Source organism: Nelusetta ayraudi, unplaced genomic scaffold (genome assembly GCF_046127955.1).
Source record: "Nelusetta ayraudi isolate G7.1 ecotype Tasmania unplaced genomic scaffold, CSIRO-AGI_Nayr_v1 ptg000052l, whole genome shotgun sequence".
NCBI classification, from domain to species: Eukaryota; Metazoa; Chordata; class Actinopteri; order Tetraodontiformes; family Monacanthidae; genus Nelusetta; species Nelusetta ayraudi.
Window position 1 is genome coordinate 3,410,853 of NW_027466102.1, and position 20,865 is coordinate 3,431,717.

Sequence of the window (20,865 nt, forward strand, 5' to 3'; positions counted from 1 at the left end):
AACTGGAAAAGCGACTCACACAATCAATTAACAGATTTTAATTTTTAAGCGTTTTGATGTAGGATCCCATCTCAGCACCAGAAATCTGCATTTTGCTATTTTTGCCATTTTGAGAATGTGTTTTTAAAATATCTGCCCATGTTTCACCCTCTGTGTCACATGTTTTGGGAACAAACGTGTCCGTATTTTGTCTTGACACCTACGCGCTTGTATATGAAAATATACAAGCAGCTAACCGCTATGTATCCTATGAATTTTCCTCTCAGTGCCCCTTCTTAGCAGCAAAGTTCTTTTATTCAAAAAAAAAAAAAAAAAATCAGTAGGAGTCCAGGATATGCACAGGCAGAACTTCTACCTCTGGAGAGACAGATACTTTTCCAGGCATTCACAGGGTGGCACTGCTGCTGATGTTCCTGTAATTACAGGTATTTTCTTTCTGTCCTCTCAGTGAATGTCTTTGGCCTGGAATTGCCTGCAAATAAACCCGGGGTTCCTGGCACCAAATATCACTCTCGGGGTTAGTGTTCTCTTGTCAAAATAGGAATTGTGCCTCCAACTCGGCCATCACAGACAGTGGCGCTGCCTCACTGTCATGTGCGCTGAAGGTACAGCGCCCCTGGCAAGCTGTGATTTGTGGCCATTTTCCTCATCACATGCTGCTGTCATGGGAAACATTTGTGTTCAAATGCACATGCATTTTCAGCATGGGAATAGTTCTGTCTACTATTTTTAGTTGATATTCTCAATTTGCATTTTTGCAGTTCTAACCTGGACACTTCAGGGTATGTGCTGTATTTAAATACTCTTTGAATGGTTGCAAACCTCACTTCAGCAATGTTTTCTATGTATCTGTAAACGGTGTACATATGAAACGTACCATTATTGACTTTTCTTGGACCCACTTTTCTTAACAGTCGTAACTCTCTTAGCCAAGTGGCAACATCCTCAGCCAGGTGTGTATTCCCACACTCCGAGACCACCTGGTGGTCACCTTGTCACCTCCCCCTTCTGAACAACTGGGAGAAATAATAAAGCAACAGTGTTTAGCAGCCTGGATGTCCTGGATGATTAATTGACCACGTTAGGCTACTGCAGTGGAATCTGTTCTCTGATTTCATTGAATCGCTGACTTGAAAATATGGGACTTTTAAAGATGTCAGTTTTATGACAGATTTAAGCCATATTAAATATCTAGAGCCCTATTAGTTTAGATTTTTACTTTTTCAGTACATATATATGTATATATACATATATATAGTGATATTGTGCTATATTGTGTTATTTATCATCCAGTTTTCTGTCTTTCCATCCATGCAATACTCATTGATCTGTGCCCGTCTTACATCTGTTGTTGGAAGGCAGCTTCAATCCAGAGCCTAAAAGCCAGTGGTGGTCACGAGGGGCTGGGACAGAGGCTTCATGGGGTGGAGGTATTCATCGCTGTTGATCTGGATGAAGATTATCAGCTGACTTGAAAGATCTGAACCACTGTGGAGCTGACTTGGCAGTTGACAGCGGAGTAGCGGCACTCTTGAAATTGTGGCGGTGGTGGCTCGGTTGGAAGAGCGGGACGCTGGATCGATCCCGACAAGGCTGTTGTCTGACTGTCGGCGAGTAAAAGTGCCCTTGAGCAACAGACTGAACCCCAGGTAGCTTGTGAGGAGCAGCAGGCACATTGCGCGGCAGCTGCGGCCATCACTGTGTAAACAGGAATGGGTGAATGAGAAGTGGTGTACAGCACTAAGTGGTGGAGTTACACTCGTAAAGTACTGTATAATTACAGTCTTCGTAACACTGAATATAAACAGCAGCACATGGTTGAGGGTGGAGGGAAAGTAGTCAGTTGGGACTGGATCCAAAAATAGAATAACTCAAACCATAATTTAATGATAGACTCTTATGGATGAGTCTACAGATGGCCTCGGTTTGGATGAAGCATTGCCAGTTGTCCTTTTATTGATCCTAATTTTTTCTGTCTTGACTGAATATAAAGATGTCAGCCGGCCACCAGGGACCGCTAACAGCGGTTGCCACAAGACTATAAATGACTTGCAGTCAAAATGTAAAGTAGATCTATATTCATACCTTTTCAAAACCTTTTGTTGTTGTTGTTGTTGTTGTTGTTGTTGGCCTAAATCAAGGGCAGGCAAACCTTTTGACTGGTGGGCCACAGTGGGTTCTTAAATGTGACAGAGAAGCAGGAGCAGGTGGATGGAGTTTTTTGGTGACCCACCTCATAGCATGGGGATATGTAGAAAATATGCGCTTTAATGTCTATTGAAAATTAACAAAAGCCAAGTTCCAACAAAATGTGTGTCTTTGAAGCCCCACAGTACTTAGCTCCTCATTTAAATGACTCTTAAAGCACTGAGAAATGGATGAAATACAGCCATTTTATGACTTACTTACTACCATCAATATAATTTCTTTAAATTCGGCGGGCTGGATTAAAAAGAATAATCCCTGGGGTAAATCCTTAGTTTATAAAAAATAAAAATTAAAAAGGCCCTAATGTTAGTTTTGATCTAGTTTAGAGTAAAAATGGCCATTCAAATCCATGATGGCGCTGAGCATAAAACCAATCTCTAGATTTCAAACAGATTTCAATTGCATAAAAATCTTAATGCAGGATTTTCTCAGTGTAAAAACAATCTGTTTTTTTTTTTTTTTTTTTCCCACCATTTGGGAAATGTGTGCAAAAGATCAATCTGTTTGCTTCAAAACTAACCTCAAGATGGCACTGGCTGTGAAACCAATGTCTAGGCTTCAAAAATGGGTATTTGCTAAACAATGACTGACCTCACAATAGCTCTGTCAATTTTCATGCATACACTGTTTTTTTCCCACCCGATTATAACTAAGGCCGCAGACCAAAATCAAACCTTTGCACTAACTGCTTGCAGCACTGTGAATCAAGTGAGCAGTAGGTCCCACTCAAGTGACATAACAGTCCAATGTTGTTTTGTCTGTCAAGGAGTGTTGAGTTCGCTGTGTTGCACTGGTGCACATGTGGAAACAAAGGTGCTGGATCCGTTTGCCATCGCTGGATTCACACACAAGGGATGAGCCTGAAAAAGCTGCGGTGCATTTGGCATGAACTGCTCCACACAAAGGAGAGGATTCAGTCCAAATAATTAATAACTGTTGACATGTCTTCCATTGAAAAGTGACTTTGGGAAAGCATAAAGAAAATAACATATTCTGAGTCTCTTTATGTAACTCTGATATTTAATCAAGGATAGAATTTGAGTTGCGTCGTCGCTGCTTTTCACCACAAAAAAAGAAAAGGAAGGGAGAAAAGAGAGAGAGAGAGAGAGAGAGAGAGAGTAAGAGAACCAGACTCCAGGTCAGCTTCATTTGATTTTGGCTCCAGTCTATTCAGTTTGTGTGAATAGACACAGCACTTCAACATTTTTGGGTGGGAAAGGCGCAACCTTCTCTTGCTAGCGATTTATACTAAGCCCTTCCGATGCAAAGTCTGTCACGGTAACTGGATGAGAGCATCAAGAGCTACGCCAATGAAATTATTTTACGCTTCTGGAGTAAAGTGGAAAGCACGATCGGTAAACCAGTATCTTATATAATAACAGGAATTAACAAGACGGGGCTGATACGATGACGGGGAATGACGGCTGACATTGATAAAAGATTCCATTAAAAGGCACACAAAATGGTAGAAAACAGACAAACAGATCAATACAATGACTATCTGAGTGTGGAGCAAATTAATTTTATTATCCGCTGTGAAAATAATCCCCAGTGCCTTGTTTGTGCTTTTGTCTGTCTGCTGTTTGGCAGCAAGAGGCAGTCGGGCTTTAGCCATAGACAGCTCCACTCCCCGGGCTGAAAACGAGGCTGATTGGCCGGCCGATGCTATAAATTTGTTTTGCAGGTGTGGGAAAAGAAAAAACCCGTTAAGTTTGAAAGTTAAATCGGGGAGCGCATATTATACACAGCTTCCGATCAAATTAATGAAATTTAATGATGGAATTAATGTGAAACGGCAAGGTTTTGCTGCGCTTTTCCGCAAAGGTGGAGGTGAGTGAAATGACAAATGTGTAAGAGTGCGTGGGGCTGAATGGTCGGTTGATTTATTGAGAAAAAAGGTGCAGAACTGAAGGATGAAATTCACCTCGGGCGTACACCACGCTGGACTGAAGGTTATTTTTAGGAAAAGGGATGCAGTGTCCTTGCAAGGGAAGCGCGCCACTTCATTAGTTACTCTTTAATGTGTGACATGGAAAAAAAACGTGCACACGAAGAGGCAGAGAAACAGCCATTGAATGCTCTTACATTTGCTCTGTTCAAAGCAGGGCGCAGGAGCGGCGAGCCCCCGGTTAAACATTGTCAACCCACCACCTCCCCCCACCCCGAGGAGTTTGGTAAACCATTGCGGTTGCCTCCGTGCCTGATGAGAGCCGATCGAAGAGGAAGGACAAAGGTGTAAAAAAAAACCAAAAAAAAAAAAAAAACCTTCCACCACTGAAGGCTACGAGTATAAAAGCACTTTGAGAGGAAGACAAGAGCCAAAAAGCTGAAGCTGGAACAGCAAAAGGCGAGGGCCAAGCAGTACGTTGTTTGCAAAACTTAATAGAATAGTTGTGTTCAAACTCTGCTGAGCGCCCTTGGTGGCAGCATCACTCGCAGAGCAGACTTTTTATTCACACTTCTGTTGTTGAGTCTCATTCAGCCTCGGACAAGGGGCGCAGGCGTGCAACCTTCGTGTTTGTCGCATTTTTGCTCCTGCGCTGTTCAACTAAACTCTATCCACAGGCCAGATTTGTGTGATCTCCGTCTTGAAAGCTGGAATTCAATTCTCTGAAGTACGCCAAAAACGCTTCCAACTGATTAAAAACTGAATGTTTTAGTATGACTAGCAGTGCTAAAAAAAAAAAAAAAAAATCAGTCTGCCATGCATTTCAGGTCTAGGCCATCAGTGACGCCGTATTTAGTCCACCATAAATTAATATACCTCATATTACCTTCAATATGACACTATGACTGGAGAATCCATTAAGAATCACACTAACACATCACATCGCCTTCATATAGGTGACCTAGTCGAGCAACATTTTAGTTTCCATAGCATTTAAATTCACAAATAAGAGTCGGAAACTAAAATTGGTGATGCTGTTAAAACGTACAAATAAAAGTCGATTTTAGGAGATTTATCGACAACGCTTAAATAAGTCCACCAAAACTACACTCTGTGAACTTGTCCAATAAACTGCGCATTGCCAACGATTCGTATAAGAGACCAACTAGACGAAAACGAAACAAAACTATTCCACTATTGAATTATTAAACAGTTGAACATGTTGGCGCAGCTGCTGTGCCAATGCACCACGGTATTAACATTTTAAATTGCAGATGATTGAGCGACTAAATCTTAATATTCTCCTTGAACCACTGTGGGTTCATCACGGCGGCAACCGGATCTCCAGGTTGAGTTCAGTCTCTCAGGTTCTCAGTGCTCATCCAATCACAGGATGCGTGTGTGTGAGGTTCAGCGAAAAGCCAGCCAGCTGGCCTTGGCATTGCCGACTCCAGATCTGATTGGCAATTGTAACTAACTTTGTCGATTCTGCTGGCCCAAGACAGATTTCATGGTACCTGACAACACAAGCTAGTTGAAATATGATTTAATTAAAACTTTACCGTCATTTACAACAATGGAAGCAGCACAACCAAATGGATATTATATGATGCCAAAAGAACAAAAAAAAAAGGAGAATAGCTTTATTATCATATTTCTGGAGAAAAATTACTTTTATGTTTAGGCCAGCAGAGACGGCCCATCATTGGAAGAAAAATTAACAGGTTCATCGTATTCACTTCTCAGAAAACATGAGCTGTCACCTCACTTAATGGGAATTATAGAACGTATAGCGCATGCACATGTGAGGGGAACAAGGCCCCATTCAGAACACCGTGATAAAGTCAGCACAATCGGATAAAATGCAGCACCAAAGAGTGCCAAGGAATTGGCAGAATAATCCCAGTGCAGCTACCACACAGGTCTGGCAACCATTATCGTTTTTTTCTGGTTGTAACAGCTTACCATCAAAACTTGCAGTAACTTGATCAATTGGCAGAACTTTGTTTTGTAGGTTTTGTTTGTTACTTTATTTATTTATTTATTTATTTATTCTACCTCACTTCCCGATCAGCAGAGTTCACATTTGTTATTTTCTTCCTGTCAGTTGCAGCAGGGTTGCAGCTTCTTCTTTTCTTGCCTGGACCGGTCTCATAAATAGAATAACCTGCCAGTCATATCGTTCCCAAAACAAAAAAGCTGTCTTGTGGTACTTAGCATTTACAGCAGGTCGAGACCACGCTCTTTATCGCTCCCTATTAATTATTTATCCGGAGGGACCCAGCATATTTCACCCCGCCCCCTCCCCGCTGAGAAATGGAAAGACAAGGATGCGCTTTATTATTTTGTGGTCTGCGTACGGGAGATATGCAGACTCAAGGTCGCAACCGCGCTGGAGAGGAGTGCGCGAGGTAGATAGGCAGGGAAAGTTCCTCGCTCGTTATTTCTCATCGTGCGCGCCCCGTTCGGGAGGCAGTTACGCAACCTGGTGGGAGGAAACACACGCACCTGCGCATCCGAGTATGCGCTCTCACACTTGCTCGTCGAAGCTGTTTTTTTTTTTTTTTTTCTTCTTCTTCTTCTTTCCCCGGCTCATCCCTCCCGCCGGAGTTGTTCGACAGCTACAGCAGAAGGGAATCCATGTCTGAATGGAAGCCAAGAAAAGATTGGGTTCCATTTGAATCCGAACTTTCTAAAACTGAGATTTTTTATTAGTTTTTTCTTTTTCATTCTGGCGTTTGGCTTGACTGCCCAATGCTCTGTGACTACAGCGAAAGTAGAGGGAGCTTTGAATTGAAGCTGTGATACGGCACGTTAGTCAGTGTTTGTTTTTCTACAAAAGTTGAGGACAGAGACACGTGTCCATTTTTATTTCTGAATGTGTTGACTGAATGAGTAAAGGGAGGGAAAGGGGATTATATTGGGGGGAGGGGGGGAGGGTTGCTTTGTTTCGAATTTTGAGAGGAACTTAATGAAATGCATTGAATTTTTTGGTTTTGGGTGTTTAGCTTTCATTGAGATGACGGTGTTTCTGTGTCTGTTTGCAGATGTTGTACAAAAGAGAGTGATTTGCTAGGCTGACAAATGAGTCATACAAATTGGTTTAAAACAAACAGCCCTTAGACTGGGTTGGTTCATGTTTGGATACACCACTGACTAATAAAGTATATTCATAAAAAAAAAAAATCCCTCCAATCACAACAAACAGGCACGTTGTCTTTGGTGGATCCCTTTAGGCACTTTGGCTTGAAGTCCCTGTTAAAGGCTTTGGGAAGCGGCTCAAATTTAAAATTATTTTGCATTTGTGTTGTGCCCCCCGCCCCCATACACACACACACACACACACACACACACACACACACACAAAATCTCTTTTTTTGGACACTGTGCTTGGCTGCATCTGAATCTGGCACACTTTATATCCTCCTCAACGTGCGCTAACTAATCATCGCTAACTTGGGAGTTAATATTTGACATGTTTGTGTCCACTTTACAAAAGACTGTCTTTTCAGTGATGTTATTTTTTCCACCCTCATATTCCTTGGCCATTTATTTCATGCTCCAGCTTTATCTTGACATCTTGTCTGGCACCATTGTTCAATACATACGCTGCCCATTCATACTTCAGTCTTAGAACTCTAAAACGATTAAAGCCAACGTCGCAAGCTTTAATTCAAGAAGATTTGCTTTCAACTCGGGATGCACCGATACCGGTACCAGTATCGGTACCGATACCCGGATTGAGTACTCTACTACAATGTGTGCTGATACCATGACAGCGATATCAAATGGATATTTATGCATATGAAATTTGTGACACATTAGGACGGTCATAAATTCCGCGACCTACCGGTGGATCGTGATCGCAGTGGATCGCACGGAGAGAGAGAGAGAGAGAGACAGAGAGTCGCGAAGATACGTCCGCGGGACTTCAGCGCGATCTCGCACCAGCAACCCCCCCCCCCCCCCCCCCCCCCGCCCCAGTTTCTACAATTGGCTCCAGCAGCTGCATCACAACTGGATCACCAAAACATGCCAGTGCAATCAGACGTAGGTCCACATTAAAACCGTAAATACTTTCCCTTGTATTTCTGACTGTGCTCACAGGCTGCATGGGCACAAAAACAGTTTTGCCTGGCTTGCCAAAACATGTGAACCGTTATTCGGATTGTTAACCTGAAGGCCTTTTGCTTTGTTGCATTGTGCTGTTGCTCACTTCAGAGGATCTCAAAAAAAGTCGAGACCCACGCTGGCATTGGGCAAAAGAAATTGTGTGTATGTGAGTGTGTTTTTCATTTTTTTTAACTGCTGACTCTTTCTGCACATGGCCTGAAGTTGTGTGGGTAACCAACGACTGCTGAAAAGGGTAAGAACTCTGATGGTCGTGTGTGAGTCTCTGTGTGTGTCATCATAGTCTAGCATGGCCTGGCACTGCCCACTTGCCTCTTCCACTGTTACCATGACAATGGCTGCCATGCCAGGCCAACACCATATGGTTGCCATGGTGACATAGCCTCTTTTTTGTTGTTTTGGCTGACGCTGGTGAACCAGGTGTATTTGCCAGCTGGTACCGACAGGTGGATGGTGGGAGTCAGTGTGTGTGTGTGTGTGTGTGTGTGTGTGTGTTGTGTCTGTTTTGGAGTAGATAACCAAAAACACAGAGCCTCCATGGAGACTCAGTGGCCAGAAACGAACAGCAGTGTCTCTCCTTATTCCCCTCCAAAACAATGATATTTAGAGGCAATAACTGATCCTCTATGAAAGTCTAAATTTGCTCACAGCAAGATTTACAGTCACGACAGTGGCCAAGTCTGACCTTTTTACCCATGCGTCACCTACATCTGACTTTTCCATCTGACTGTTTCTTTCCTTCCTCTCGACTCACGTTAAAAGCAATGATTTTGTGAATATCAAGTCTTCATCTGACAGACAGATTCCGATTAACACAATATTCTAAATAAAGGTGTTCACAGGCACAGCAGCCACAGGAACATTCGTAATAGGTCAGTGCTAACCGGTGGTAGAGGCACCATTATGCACACGCCCCTCCGCCCCACCAAAAAATAAATAAATAAAAAAATAAAAAAAAAGGGACCAGAACTTTCTTTACCTTTCTTCTTGTTTACACAGAATATAAGAATATGGGAAAATGGCAAATAGAGGCTTGACGATCCTCAAACTAGCGCTGCCGCTGTAAACCAAGGCACAAATGGCTGCAAATGCTGAGAAAAGCGATAAATGAATAACAAACATGGTTCTACATGGCAGTAATATATCAACCTGGTTAACAATTCTGAGATGTCGCTGTTGTGTATGTGCTGTCTGATGTTCCTTCGTTATTGCATAATAGATTCACTAACCGTTAAAGAACACAATGCAGTACAAGGCGTGGCAGGAGGTACAAGCACGTCATCTCTGCGGGTTCATGTGTGTGTGTGTTTTTTTTTTTCTTCTCGTGATACCGAAGTGAGAGCAAAGTAGATGTTGACATTTCGGCGAAAAGAAAACGGTGACAAGGACTGACCGAACAATTCTACTGTCTGTTGTGCGTGTTTCGTGAAGAGGTTGCAAAATGCGCGAGGGATGTCGAGTCGTTTGAGTCGCTCCTCTTATTGTGCGTGTCCTCGCACAACCCGACCGACCAGTCTTGAATGTCACTCAGCTCATTTATGTAATGTCTGAAGATTAAGGCATTACTAATTGATTTCTCCTTGACGGTGCCCCCACAGTGGCGCACAGCTGTAGCCACTGTGTATGTCGTGGTTGATGTTTGAAAGACCGAATTAATCTTACATAATGGAGCACCAACGAAAGGTCAAGAGCGTAGAAAAAAACAGCAGTGAGAATATTATTCTGTACAATCAATTTTTTTGTTTTTGTTTGTTTGTTTTATAAAACATCACATTCCATTATGATGACTCAACCTAAACCTGGAATTTCTTTCTTGTTCAGCAACTAGTTGTTGGACTTGTTTCACTAATCCAATGTGGGAAGAAGTCTATAGAAAGGATTTTAAAAAAGCAAAGCACTTGCCTGTCTGCCAGGTTTCTCCCCACAGGGGAGTTTTTCGGGCCACCGTCGCAAATAAAAGTGCGAACAATTAAAAAAGAAAGAAAGAAAGAAAGATCTGTACAAATTGATTGACTGAAAAACAAACCAAAGAAACTTGACAGAGCAAACAGATTTTTGACAGTGCGAGGTCTAGTATTGGTGCAAGACCTGGATACCTCGTCCACCTTCTTCTTTGTTAGTTTTTTTTGAGAACACAAACGTTTACCGTCGCTACGAAACACGCTATCTGGTGAGCTGGATTGTCCACACCGGCCTTTCTTAGAAATCTGGCGGGCCAGATTTGCCCCAGGTGGGGGCAGCTGGGGCAGTTGGTAGAGTGGGTTGCCAATTGATGATCGCAGGGTTGGCGGTTCAAATCCCAGTTGCCCAACTGTCCACATGCTGAAGTTTCTTTGGGCAAGGCACTGAACCCTAAATTGCTCCTGATGGCGCTAGGCAAGCGCCTTGCATGGCAGCAGCCACCCATTGGCGAATGAGAGGCCAATGTAAAGCGCTTTGTGGCACCTTGAAGGTTCTGGAAAAGCACTATGTAAGTGCAGTCCATTTACAAGATGGCAGCTAACTGGGAGCAAGACCCTCGCTCTATATATTATTTTTTGTAAATAAGAATTGTTCTAAGGGTAGGAAAAACCAAATTACCATTATTATAATGTGAGTCTAAACTTTTATTTGTATATATGGGTTGCATGTTAAGCTGTAACCAATATAAAAGACATAAATTTGGCCAAATTTTACACACTAGACCTTTAGGCTACTCTTGTCATCGCTAGGAACACAAACATTTTCTCATCCCTCGTTCCGCCTGCTGAAAACGCCCTGAGATAATTTTTTTTTTAGTTTACAGACATGTCATGTTAAACAATGGCTGTTGTGGCCTTTCCGTATATGGGGATCGCTGTTTCACCTTCTCGTGAGACGACGTTTTCATCAACGGCCCAACGGACATGCGCATTCCAAAACGTCATCGTCGTAATACTGGCCCCGGAGCAGACGATACGGCCCCACTAGTGCACTTCCAGTACATATGGCGTCTCCCTGTTGGATTGTAAAGAATGAGAGAGTCCCGAAACATGAGGTCATGAGGTTTATAATCGACATTCGCGGCAGGCCACAGAGGACAGCGTACATGAAAAATGACATCAAGATCTGGAGCTGGTGGTGGAGTTTGCTCTTGCCAGAGGAGAGCAGTCTGTGTGTGTGTGTGTGTGTGTGTGTGTGTGTGTGTGTGTCCGTCTCGTTGCGTTCCCCAGCGTGGCACGTTGCCGCGCTGCGACCAGTGTAAATGGGCCCGCTTACATGCGCACGTGCGCGTCTCCGTCTGAGGAGGAGGCAAACTCATATCGCAGTGTTTTTGCTAAGGGCGTCGTAATTATGGCAGTTTTTTAATAACTATGCTTTATAATCATTTAGCGCTGATGATGCACCGGCACGCTCGGGCGTGCGCGCACACACACACACACACACACTCGCGCACCTCTGGAGGCACTAATGAATTTAGATGTGATAGGCACTGAAGCTGAACTGAGAGGGGTGGGGGGTGGGTGGGGGCAGAGGGAGACGAAGATAGATGGATAAAAAGCAAGGGAGGCCGTGAGAGGGAGGGTGCGACGGAGGAACTTTGTTTTCAAGGCTAACAAAATGACAATTTATGCATTAAAATGTTAATCATTTCTCATCTGTGTGTTGCGCAGGTGGGGGGAAACCAACGAGAAGGAGAAACAAGTAATAATAATTTTAAAAAAAAATAGTCGGTAATTTGAAATGAACAGATTCTTGAGAGACACATTGATTGTGATCGGTTTTGGGTGAGAGCGAGGTAGAGAACCTGAATGCATTCATTTCCCTACAAATTAAAAGTATCAATAAATGGTGAAAGGTTATCCTGGGTCATGACCTGTTCCTGGCCTTGCAGGATAATTAAGAGCAGTTACGAGAAGCTATATTGGAAGAGGGAGGAGGACATGCGCAGTCAGTGTTTTTGTTCATCTGCCTCTTCACGTTCTTACCTCTGCCTCGAAATCACTTCCAACCCCGACTGCATAGAGCTGATCAGATTTATCAAGTGAGGAGGTTTTTGGATATAAAGAATCTCCCTGCCAATCTGGCAGTGAACAGATTGATTGAAAAAACAAAAACAAAAACAAAAAAGACAACATATGTACTTTTTTGCGTGCTTACAGCTTTTTCTTACACTGGTTTGTGTTTCCAAACACTAGGCGTTTGCAAAAAAAAAAAAAAAAGCACTTTCTGTTCTAAGACTGCAAATAAAGGAGGCAGAGTCAACCAATCTCCTCTGTTCTCATCTTCTCCTCTCCTCTCTCCTCCTCTCTCCATCTCCCCTCGTCTCCTCTCATAGGTTCAGACACGTACTGAGTGTGGCAGAGCTGAGTGAATTGGTTGCTGAGACGGGTCATTAGCTTTTCGCCCTCGCCATCGATCCGAGGTGGGCGAGACTGAGATTGGGGGAGGGTAGGGGGGAAGAGGGGGGGGGCAGAGAAAGAGACGGCGGCAGGAGCGCGGCTGCGCCTTTAAATTGAGACGACTGGAGAGAATCAAACAGTAAATGGAGTGACCGCAACAGGATTGGCCAGGTTAAATGGATTAAAGTGTCCAGAATGCTTTGTTTTAACTCGGCGTCACAGGCTTCGTAACTGGGGCCGATCAGTCGGCCATCTTGTGCCCCGCCCGTCTGGCGGAGGGGGCGGGATCGCACTGCGGAGGGCACAAAAATGGCCCAAGTGAAAGTCACAAAACCAGCAAAGAGGATTATTTCCATCTCAGTCATCCAGCTAATTTACTGAACAGAAAAATTGAACTAATTCCTCAGAGGGAGCAGTCTGAATGTCATTTTAATTAATTTGGCGGACTGGTGTAATGTTCTTGAAAGAAACGGGAATGTAAAACTAGTGAGGCTGTGTCTGACGAAGAGAGGCACTTCAAAGTTTCAGGCATGGATGATTCCCTTGATCCCCCCCTCCCCTCCACCCCCCCTCCCGCTCCTTCAATCCATTGCTCTAATTTGGTGGACTGCTTGGTTTGGGCCCGGAATGAATTATTTACGCATCTATTTGAGTGATCGGCTCAATTTGTACAGATATTTAGGATTCCCCGAGGACAAATGCGAATGGCACTGCGACCCCTGACCTCTGCTCTCCCATGTCGCAATCAAGTTAACATGTTTAATGTTCACCTTAACAACTTGTCTCGTGACTCTTTTGACGACTCCCTTGAGCTGTCTTTTGGATACTTTAGTGCTCGGGTAAATGTGGGTCATGTTTTATTCTGGTACAACAAGCGTGCTTTCTGTGGCTGTTTCTGTAGGCTCCCTCCGTACACACTGTTGTGGGTGTCTTTAAAAATGTAGCTTTTCCTATCTAAATAGATTTTAGGTTCACTAAAGCCACAACTTGTGAAAACTCCATGCACTGGAACTTGAAAGAAAGACAGCGGGGTTTTTTTCATGCATTTTCTACTGCAACAGAAGAGACATGGCAAACCCAAAATGCAAGTTTTAACTTTCTAGCAGGACTGTTTACATTGATATAGACCAGGTATGGGCAAACTACGGCCCGGGGGCCATATGCGTCCCTTTAAATTTTTCAATTGCGCCCGCCAACTTAAAGAAATTACATTAATAGTAGGTAATGAAATAGCTGTATTTCATCAATTTTTCATTTCAATCATTTCAATAAAGAGCTAAATACCTTGGGGCTTCTCAGACAGATATTTTGTTGCAACGCTTTTGTTCATTTTCAGTAGACATTAAAGCGCATGATTTTCTACATACTACATGATATATTTCTTTCTCCAATGAGATGGGTCACCAAAACACTCCACCCATCTGCTCCTGGTCCGGCGACTCCGTACTGATATTGATGAATGTGCATTTACTTCTGTCCTATAGTGAGAGTGAGATGCCGCTGGTGAGTGGAAGGAAACAGCTGTTGTTAACGCAACCAACAGCTGTAACAGTCGCGATTTTTCTGCTATTGTTCGGCCTTCAGAATGGCCTTCGGCATCCTTCAGTTACAGTTTATACTTTTTATATATATATATAAACCTTTTTGCTTTGGCGCGCGTGTCACTTGAAAGCCTGCCAATGCGGTTGGGTGTGGAGGAGACCAATTGGAAAAAAAAAAAAAACTCCTGGTCAGAGGCGGGAAAAAAAAGCCTGCTTTAAGATAGACGTGGGGAACGGGCTTAAGAATCTCCAACTTTGACGGCACACCTTAGCGGTGTACAGCAAGCTGTCAGTCTTGATCCTGTCTTTATTTGACTCACCTGTTCTCCAGGCTTATATTTTTTTGCATTTATAAAGTGTGGTTTTTGTATCTGCTGAATGGAAGCAGAACTGGACCTTTGTTGAATTCCCTGTGTTCTCACAAAGATTGATCTCTAGCTGCACTTGTGTAGTTTGCCTGCATTTTGACAGAGTTTGCCTGTTTGGAAAACTAGCCTTCATATATCTTTGCTTTGGCAGCTGTAAAAGATCAATGGTTTGCCACACATACAACTCTGCAGGTGGTCGTAAGTTCAAGACATTAAAAAAAAAAAAAAAAAAAAAGTCACGACACAGTCAGAATTCCTGGTTATAGGTCAGTGCTTAAAAAACACCCACAGTACTTACTGACTGAGTGCCTTCATAAATGTGACCCCTCTCTGGTACAGTGATAAGTCCTTCTGGAAGGTTTGAGGAGGCTCATCTGCCAGGTCCTGGAGCTCTTTCCTTTTGATTTTTGTAATTCCTGTGCCTGCTGTATTTTTTTGCACAAGGTCATATTTTATTTCGCAACCGGGACAATAAATTGCGACCTGATTCAACAAGGCTGAAAATTGCTCATACATCTGATAAATCTGATGGGTGTGTTTGCACTGGAACAACCAGCAGTAGGGGCCAGAAGTGGCCACGGTTCAATTTTAATGAATCAGGCTCCTCCATCCCCAACTCAACAGCAACAAGTCTTTCCTCTGACCATCATCCTCCCCATTAAACGTCCCTACCAAACACCTCCTTCAGTAACCATTTATTTTTCAGCCCTGCTCTTGGTCCTTAAAATCTGAAGGTTTCTGAGAATGAGATATCTGAAGATTTACTGACTGAAAAGACTAATTCCCACTTGCAGCATGAAAAAGTAAATTGTCCTGTTCAAAATACCTGGAGTACAAAAAAAAAAAAAAGATTTTAGTTAAGCATGACAGTGCATAAAGTGAGTGCAATAAAGGTGTAACGATGCAAAGGCCCTTTTCTAGAAATGTTTTTCTAAAAGTTAAATTTGAACCAGCAACAGGAATTTTCATATTTACTGACACCGTACGGACAAATTTACGCCAAGCATGTATTCGTTGGCTGCTTAACAACATGTAAACACACCGATTAAACCTGCTGACATTTAAAGGTAAAGGAGGAGAGTGCTGGATCGTTAAATGATTCCCCAGCCACCTCCTAGTTCAACCCTTGATGCTGAGTGCCAAGCAGGGACGCAATGGGTCTCAATTTTTGAAGGCTCAGCCTGCACAGACTCAATACCAAAGTACACAAGCAGCGGTTAAACTGCTTGAAAACGTACTCCTGGGTGGTCTCAATCGGCAGGATGTGTGACAGCCATACCTAATTAAGGAAATGGGCCGCTGTGTGTGTCATACGTAAAATAGAAAATCTGGCTTGATGGTCGCTGTTGGCGTTTCCAAGTTAAAAACAAACAAACACTAATGGAGTCTGTTCTTCATGGATGTGTTTTATACCAGTGCTCAGAAAACTCAGAACTCTAGTTCAAATAAAAACAACTTGTGCTTGTGTTCTCCACTTCTTTCTTTGTGTGTCTATTTGTCATTAATACCAACAACACTTGGTCAATGGCTTTACTCTTTATTTCTTTTGTTCAGACAAATAAAACACACAAAGATGTTATCTGCTTTGACGGTTTCAATGCGACTCCAGTCCTCCTCGGAAGCATCATCCGACGTGCTGCTGACGCGTCATTTAACAGCTGGCCGACTCGAGCGGACCTAACGGAGTCCGTCGAATCGGCCGCTTCTGAGGAGGACTGGAGTCACAGTCGAAACTGTCAAAGCGGCTAACATCTTTATTTTATTTGTCTGAACAAAATCAATCAATCCATCAATCTATCTATGAATGAAGACAGAATGAACGTCTTCAGTCCAATACTTGGTCAATAGCATCGCCTGCTGCACTGGACTGCTCAGGCAAACAATGTGCAACGTGAACACTGGCTGAAACCAATCAAACCTGATGTGCTTTACAGAGCCACTGGCGTGCACATAAACTCCAAGACGAAGCGGTCGCGGGCATCTGTGTCGGCCAGGTGCAAACAGAGCACAGAGTGACTTTTACGTGAACATTTTTCAAAGTTGTATCCGTGTGTTAACCGTGTTTTCCTCCCCACCTCCAACCTGATTGGTTCCTCCCTCCTTGTGTCTCTGTAAGTTAGCGAGGCAGTTGAATAACTGCCAGGAATGAGCTCAATGTCATTTATTGTTCGGTCTTGTTACATTTATTCGCATTCCGTCGGCGTTCCATTGGTACGCTCCAGTTGCTCCTGCCTTTTTGGTCCCATTCAAACTTTCTTAATACCGTGCAAACAGTATGTAATCAAGGAACAGCTACCTCGTTTGATTACATGCAGGCCAGCACACCTTTTAGGAGCGTGTGGACTGGAGACACCCTGCACAGCGACTCAGCGCCACCCTGCTCTTCCCCCATCCGCCATCTTTACGATCTTAATGAGCTGTGACATCACCGGCTTCGACGTTCTAACGGACTGTGACATCACTGCGGTTGTGTTTATTGATTAAAACGCTGGCAGCCTTCAGGAAGTTGAAATAAGATCCCAATCCAATCGCGGCTCTACTTAATGGCATTAGTAGCTGCCATTGGCTGGCCGGTTGCTCGGTAACCTGATTAGCACTAAAGCAGTTTGATGTTAATGAGATTTGCCCTTATTGGTGTCTGATCAAATCACATCAGGAATGTGTGTGTTCGCAGACGCCGACGCACACACACTCCTTTTAACTAAGAAAGAGGGGACACTCTCACGCGATGGAGGCATTAATGCACACGCGGACAAAAAGTGCTTACAGGGACTTATACACACAATTAGGGGGATATGACACACACATGCGCGCTCTTTTGGTAAGGTACATTACGGTGATTATCCTGCGCCACAGCTCTGCAGTGATGGGAGAAAGAGCTCCGAGAGAATGGGGGAAGCGCCGCACCTCCCGTGACACTCTGCCCCTCCGAAATTATTCCATTAAAGCTGATTCCGAGGCACGACAAACAAACTGGAACGGGGAGATAGTGGCAAAGAGATTTGGAGCTCTCCGCAATCCAGTCCTGCGCTGACAGCAACAGCATCAATCCAAAGCTAAAACTCCATCAATCCCCTGGAATTGATCCACTTGGAGCTGCAGAGCTGAGAGGTAAAAAAAAAAAAAAAAAAAACTACGCCGGAGGTTTGGAGGGAAGGGCGGCTCAGCTCAGTAATTCAGATCCAAGCCACACAGGATTTTTTTTTTATAGCTATATATATATATATATATATGCACGAGCAGTTTACTGAGCTCAAACATCTGTTATGGATTTGTTTTTTGACAGGGCTTTAAAATGTCAGATAACTTGGGCTCAACATGCACTGAGAGCAGGTCGTGCATGGATCATGACTTCATACTGCTGCCCTACATTCCTTGAATTATTCACATATCAAGATAATTGATTGTTGTGGTTGTGGTTGTGTTTGGGTTTGAGATGGGTGTAGTACAGACTGAGGCGGAGGGCTCCTCATGCTTGTGTCTTGGCAAATGGAGCACAGCTCATGACGACCGGCCAACTGGCCAACACCCACTTATGAATATTCAAGGAAAAAAGTTTCTGCACAGTTTTCTCGCTCATCCATTTAGCTACGCTCCAACCTGGAGCATTTTCAGTCGACTATACAAGTTCATACCCTACCAGTGTCCATTGTCATCTGTACTGAAGGTCAGTTTTTTGTCACATTAACTAATTTCTTATGAACTTATATAGGTAAGGTGAAATATCCAGTCTGCGGCAGCTGTGTGGAGGAAAATGCCTTGTTGATGTCAGGGGTTGGAGGTCTGAATGGCCAGACTCATTGGAGACCATAGAAAGGCGACAGGAGCTTAAAAAAAACAAAACAAAACAAAAAAACCAACCCACTTACTGCTACCAAAGAATAGCATCAGTGGACGTACAACATATCCAGTGTTGTTGTATGCACATAGTACACTACAAAGTGGCCAGTGAGTGTAGTGTAGTCCTCTTGCACTTTAAGGAAGCCTCACTGATCTGATCAGGAATTCCCCTTCATCGAGGTGAATTTCCTGGATGATTGAAACAAAGTCATGCATGTTTTATACTCCACTGCTGTGTGTTCTATTGTAAAGATGTTTGCTACGACAACGAAAAATTAGCAATTTCCAACCAGTGTGTTTGGCAGCTTTGCTATGGAGTACACTCGTCAGAGCAAGAAGTCAGTGTGCTTTGAATCTGCTTTCCCTGTAAAGAAAATGGTTCAGCTGTTGCACTGGTGCATTCTGCACAAACTGACAACTGCGTTTCTATGGTGCTTTTAAAGTGGCTCAGGGCACTTCGCAACGCGTGTCTCCGAGCAGGCGCTGTACCACAAGAATGTTTCTGTTTTTTTTTTTTTATTACGTTGCAAAAGTGCATCAGAGGGGAAAAAAAATGCTTTAAGGAGGAAGCTGCATAGGTAAAGACCTGTTGTTCTTCACCTTCCTGTGTGTGTGTGTGTGTGTGTGTGCGTGCGTGAAGTGTGCGCGCCCGCCTAGGTTCCTTTCTCTTTGTAGTCTGAAATGCCAACTCCTCTTTTCACTCTCGCAGTTCCCTTATAATTAATCAGCCGTGCAATTACACCACAGAACAGAGAGCGCCTGCGAGTGAGGAGGAGGGAAGAAAAAAGAAAGGGATGGGGGGGCAGAGAGGGAGAGGATGGAAACTTCTGTTTGAAGCGATTGTCGGAGCGGCGAGAGGCAACAGAGGGAGTGGAGGAGAAGGAGCGGGAGAAGGAGAAAGAGAAGGCCTTGAAAGGTGATAATAAGGAGCCTTTAAAAGAACAAATGAAAATGTCATTTTCCCCCTCCTCACCTCTGCCGCCTCTCCCCCTCCTCCGTCCTGCGGGGGGGATAATGAGAGGGGAAAGGGAGAAAGTGACATCCTGACATCTTCCCTCCTCGTGTTATCCTCCTTTCCCCGTCTCCCTTGCTTTTTTCCCCCTCCTTTATTGTCTTTTCTCCCCCACTACGCCTCGGTCTCCTCCCTTCCCCTCCCTGCCCTCCATTATGCCGGGCGTTAATTCCAGGTTGTTATCAAGACGTTTGGTCGGGATTGGGCCCGGCGCCGAGGCTATGTTCTTCCTTTTCTCAGCCAATAGAGAAGGTCGCTTATTATGGTAATAGGACACAGTTTGATATTGGAAGCGCTCTCTTTTGTTCCGGACAAGTTTCATTACTGCGGAGCCAAGCTCTCGTTACAAAGAAAAACGCTTTGCTCCGGCTCTCTATTGTCGTGCGATGATACGAGAGGCCAGCCACGGGATTGGAGCGCTGACTGTGGGCTGTAAATACGCTGCCGGGGTGCCCTTGAGCAAGGTAATTAAGACTTGGCCTCTTCAGTGGGCCGGTGACCGCTGCTGGTTTTGAAGGGTCACCGGAAATTTGAACGTCACCCACTTCCTTGTCACCCTGATGATGAATCTCATCCAGTGCACTGTGGCCAAGGACCGTACCGTGTATCCGCACTGCTTGTGTCGTGTTGTTATGCAAATGTCCGTCAGGTTTGTATCGAGTGACTGTGTTTCCAGCAAAAATGAAGCAACCTGAGCAAACATTTATACAGTCATGAAACTATGTATGGTCAATCATGCAGTCTTGCTATTCCAAGGCATGACAGTGATATTGTAATAAACTTGATGGTGATTACATGTGTATGTCTTGCATGGAGTGACAGTTGCTGAAGTTGTTCTAACATTGTGATTGGAGAGCTCCATGACGTGCAATGTGTTTTATATTGTATGTATTTTATCCGGTGTGTCATGTCATTAACAACTTAATTCATAAATGAAATGAACACAAATTTAAATAAATGAACACAAATTTAATAAATGTATTCAATTATTCTTGTTATTTTACTTTCAGTTTTCTTATCAATTTGCTATCTAATGGAACTGCACCATCTCCATAGGTTTCTTCCAATTAATATATACATATATATTCAAGTGTGTGAGTGTGGTTGTGTGTGCGTGTGTGTGTGTGTGTGTGTGATATGACAGTTCCTTTCACCGCCACATTTTCCCAGATGATCAGTTTTTGTTTCATTGGTCAAAAAGGGTTCATCAGCAGCCTGGCTGATGTGGCTCTTGTCACCTCTGAAGACAGTTAAGCTAATGGACGAGACGCGGCTCATGGCGAGCAGGTTACCGAGAGTTCTCTGCACCCCAAAAAAAAAAAAAAAAACGCAGAGCAGATGTAGCCAATTCCATCCCAGTGGTCTGCAGGGACCCTGCAGATGACACCACACGAGCACGACGTCATTAAACGCTGAAGCACATGGACACAACTGACGTCCATTGGATGGAATACCGTTTGTGTGGATCAGAAAATCTCACCGGTGGCCTCCGTCCACATTGGTAAGTTGCAAATGG

The 20,865-nt window shown here is 43.8% G+C and overlaps 1 protein-coding gene across 1 annotated transcript in view; it reads left to right on the forward strand.

The window, feature by feature from the left end:
- Nucleotides 1-20,865, forward strand: part of LOC142896257 (protein NLRC3-like) — a 243,361-nt gene that overhangs the window by 222,009 nt on the left and 487 nt on the right. The gene's annotated exons all lie outside the window — the stretch shown is intronic.